The 4,816-nt window shown below is 38.8% G+C and overlaps 1 long non-coding RNA gene across 1 annotated transcript; it reads right to left on the reverse strand.

Annotated features, from left to right (window-relative positions):
- Positions 1-4,816, reverse strand: LOC146651993 (uncharacterized). Its single transcript, XR_014907501.1, has 3 exons — positions 4,739-4,816; positions 1,756-1,850; positions 1-948 (listed from the first exon to the last, which is right to left on the reverse strand). It is a non-coding gene; the product is annotated as an uncharacterized LOC146651993 (long non-coding RNA).

Raw genomic sequence — 4,816 nt, forward strand, 5'->3', positions numbered from 1 at the left:
CTTTTCACAGCTGGGGCTGGCTGGCAGAGAGTGCTAGTGCACGCTGCCTTGAATAATTGGGACTGCAAGGTGAATGTGAGGAGAATAGTTAAAGACAGGAGCTCCCTCCCTGCCAGTCAGCCTGCCCGGTTCAGTCAACTGGCTGCACACCAGCAAATCTCACAGCAGCACGGTGCTCACAAGTTGCTGTTGGTCACGGCGTTTTACGATATTAACGCTGATGTGAAAGGAAGACAGCTGTTTGACACAAACAGGGAAATTGTATGGATGTATGAAATTAAACGACACCAGCAGGAGGATGTGTCATTTCGGCGAGCTGTTGCCAGATTGTGTTTTCTGAGGAGTGCATTTCAAGTCATACAACAGAATACAGTGCAGTATATCTCCTGCTGTAAAGACCCTCCTGTAGTCTTCCCATCCCCCTCTTCCCATTTGCCATTCTCTCTGTTGATCATATAATTTCCTCTACCTTTCTTTCTTTTTCACTACGTTCCCCCTCCCCTTTCTTCTCTGTGGATTCGGTAGTCTTTCATGCAAACATTTCACAAAGAAAAGAAGGGGAAAATATTACGAATATAAAAAGATAGATATCCCTGGGTGCAGTGGAGCAAGAGATGGGAGATGGAGTGACACAATTCTCCACAGCTTGAAGATAGATCCCATCGTGTACCCACTGCTGTGGAAACTAACAGCACCATCAGAGAAATGCTGGTGCAGGGAGTAACGCCGCTGCAGCCTGTTCATTCATTCACATGACAGGCAATTCAGTCATACAGCATCATTTATTCCACCGAATGGGAGTACGAAAATGGGGGTTGATTTTTTCTTCTGTTGCCCTCATGACTCTCTGTCATCCTTTGCACACTAGACCAGCATTCTGTGCAAAGAGGGCACAGCATGCAGGTTTCTCTTGTTGTCATCACCGTGATTAACTGATGCACAGTAACCCTGTTAAAAAGAAGAAATGCATGAAGAGGCTTAGATAGTGATGTCTCAATCTGAGTAACTTTTGGATGCTTACTGAATATTTTATTCTTCTTCAACAGTAAGTACAACCAAATCTCTGAGAACAACCTCCTTTCTGCACTTTATAAATACTATATGACACACATGCATGTGTTCCACTTACACAGTCTGCACATGTGTGCGTGGTAAATCCTGCAATGCATGTTATGGGAAAACTCTTTAATTTCGCTACACCACGTCCATTCGACTTTCCACTCCAATAAAATGTTACAACTCTTGTTGTTTAAGCATAAAAAATGTGAGTGTGCACAAACGCACACAGACTTTGTTTGAAATATTAATTTTGTGCATTGTGACTACTATTACTACTACTATGGCTCAAGGCAAATACAGAGAGCTGATTTGGCTGAATGAGTATGACCTGCTGTTGTACATGTGCACCAGTTTTACTAAGAATAGGTTCAAAATACATTAGCTGGTATAGTTGAGATTAGTATAAAGAAAAAAATAGTATCCACTGTATGTTAGGGAATGGCAGGAGAGTCATCATCCATTTTCTAACTGCTAAATGAAGATGCATCTTTGGTTGGAGGAAGCTGGAGTGCCGAAAGGAAAACCCCCCAAGTGTAGCCAGCAAGAGGTTCAAACTCAAAACCATGCATCAATGCAACAGTGCTAATAACTACACCACTGTAATGCTTACACAATATTTTTTAGAAGAAATACCAATGCAACAGTCTGAAATACTTAAAAAAGTACTGAAAAGTAGTTAAAATTCAATATACATACAGAAGCATTATCAGTCAGACGTACTTAATGGATGAAGTTGAAGTTCTTGCAACCTTCCCATACCTTATTTCTTGCTTTACACTTCCCACTTTGGCCTACAGGTCAAATGAGAAATTCATACAGCGTTTTGTTGGTTTGTCTTCTCGATCACATTTTTTCAGATTACACGCAAGAGCAGTTTTGTTGTGATTCAGTATTTTGCCCAAGTATATTTAAAAAAAATAAACACAGTTTCCAAAGTGGCCAATTTGTATATCTGAGTATATTTTACATTTAAGGTTTACAGCTGTGTTAAAGATGCAATATCTAAATATATCTAACATAGAAAAAGTGGTGTTAACTGCAACGAATGCTTTTGCAGGAAAGACATTTAAAAATAATCACCAGCCACTTTATTATATTCATCTTTTCGACTGCTCATTAACCCAAATATCTGATCAGCCCATCACATGGCAGCAACCAAATGCATTTAGATATGTTGACATGATCAATATGACCTGCTGAAGTTCAAATCAAGCTGTCAGAATGAGGAAGAAAGGTGATATAAGAGACTTTCAATACGGCATGGTTGGTGATGCCAGAGAGGCTGGTCTGGGTATTTCAGAAACGGTTAATCTTTTGGGATTTTCCCACACATCCGTCTCAGAGAAAGGTCCAAAAAAGAGAAAACATCCAGTGAGCAGACGTTCTGAAGAAGCGGAAGTTTTGCCAGAGGTCAGAGTAACTGACCAAACTGCTTGGAGCTGATAGGAAGGCAACAGCAGCTCAAATAAGCACTCATCACAACCAAAGCATTCAGAAGAACATCTCTAACACTTCATTACAAGCAGAAATAGTTGCGTTAAAAATACTCTGATAAAACTTAAAATACTGAGTCAACACCTTTACTTGAGTAAAAAAAAAGTACAGGATTTGAAATGTACTCATAGTATCAACGTAAAAAGTAGCTATTTGGACTATGTTTCTATGATGTAACTTAGCTAACTGAACATCACTGTCAATAAAATAATATTAAGAGTATACTTAATATAATTAACTGTAACTCTGAATGAATGTACGTGACTTGACGTCGAACACAAGCAGAGAAACAGGGAATAAAACAATTTTAAAAAACACTCTGTTTGAGCTGTCTTATGAGTTATCGTTCCCTCCATTCAGGTTCAAATTAGTTTGATGTCTGTTATGTGAAATAACGCCTCTTGAATTCATTAAACCTAAAAAAAAATGAGCCTGTTTTGAAAATGAATGATGATTCTCAGTTTCTGCTGCAGCATGCATACTCAAATGACCTCCACAGTCACAGATATCGATTCACATCATGAATGTGCAGCTAACAAATCTGCAACAACTGTGTGATGCTATCAGGTCAATATGAACCAAAGTCTGTGAGGAATGTGTCCACCACCATGTTGAATCTGTGCTATGAAGAATTAAGGCAGTTCTGGAGCTAAAAGGAAGTCAAACTTGTTACTTACAATGACATTGTAAGTGTATACTCCTCTGTAGAATGATGAGAGTGAAAATGTTATTGTGCATTAATAATAACTTAGCAGACAGACTCTCATGATGTCTGACATAATTATGGAGATCATTTATGCTCATTTGTGCATCTTCTGCAATTCATAAGAACATATACCGCTAGATATTATCATCGTGGAGGAGTATTATGAATATTTAATGATAAACACTGCTGTTATAAACACAGTATAGACAATACTTCTGCGACTACCCAGGGGATTAACTCAAGGATTTAGATTTAATAGCACTATTTAGAAGCCATATGTCTGCTGGCCTGTTTGTGCATGAACTACTTGTTTTTTTAGGCTTGTTTTCTTTGTTGTGATTGGCCCTTTCATTCAGAGGGCTGGGATTGGTCAGCTGTAAAAGTTCTCATAAACATATGAGAACACAACCCCTCCCACCCCCCACCCACCCCGTGAACGTGTGTGTGTGCGCGCACACTCAGGCAGGCCAAGTCTATTTAGACAACATGGGGGGAATCCTGGTGGGTGATCTGTCTATCCACAGGAGGGAGGACAGATCATTCTTCATGATACCATCTGTTTCTAGTGAATTATGTAGAGATAGAGACACATAAAGAGGTTATTTTCATTAAGCAAACCAGGTAGAATACATGCTTAGTGCATCATTACAAGTGCACAAATAACAGCAATAGCATTTAATCTGAAAGAGCAATATTAGGAAAAACAATCAAAGTAAAATATTTAATCAAAGGGAAAAAAATAAGATTGACCCACATTTCCTCATAATTCAGACAGTGGCCAACAAACAACAGTATAGTTGTCCCACGGCAAGTTAAAGCAGCAGAGCTACTTAAACCTGCTTAAACTTGTTTGGCAAGTGTCATAAATAGTTTATTACTATATAGAGATGGTCCTGTCTCTCTGCCCACTTCTACAAAAGTAATGAGAATAAAGTGACTGAAGAAAAAGCAGCGCCAGACACAAAGAAGCAGATGGTGACTTAAAAGTCACAAGAGCCAAAAGTGAAAAAAAAAAAACAAGTCAAAGGTAACACTGATATCTGAGTAGAAGTAATTAATGGTTAATCATGTGCTTTCATGTCAGTTATAAAACTCCAGCAATGTCAAAGTATATTCCAAGAAAACATCAATTACACTGCTACAGTAATGTGCTTTGTTGCAAAGCACATTAACTTCACTATCCTCTACAAAGATCTGCAAAAGGCATGAGTTAAAAATCTAGGAGTGCAAGGAGTGCACACACACGCACACAGAGACACACACACGCACACACACACAGACATAGACACACACACTAATTTGTGCACCTGTAAAGGCTTCCCATGGCATACATGCCATGGTTCTGCCATGGTAAATATCTTACATTGTTACCATCTGGTTAACACGTTTTGAAAATATTATAGTAGAAACCAATAAAACATTATTAAATAGTGTCATTTGCTAAGGTTTGAGAAGTTTATACATTTAAAGATGCAAAACCTGTATGCATGTCGTGGTCCTAATATCGGTTGGCTTTGTTGATCCCGTTTGTGTTTTGAGTGTAACAGCCCTCTCCCT

Source organism: Rhamphochromis longiceps, linkage group LG15 (genome assembly GCF_057381845.1).
Source record: "Rhamphochromis longiceps isolate RC_006_pf linkage group LG15, R_longiceps_female_GT1.1, whole genome shotgun sequence".
Classification (NCBI taxonomy): Eukaryota; Metazoa; Chordata; class Actinopteri; order Cichliformes; family Cichlidae; genus Rhamphochromis; species Rhamphochromis longiceps.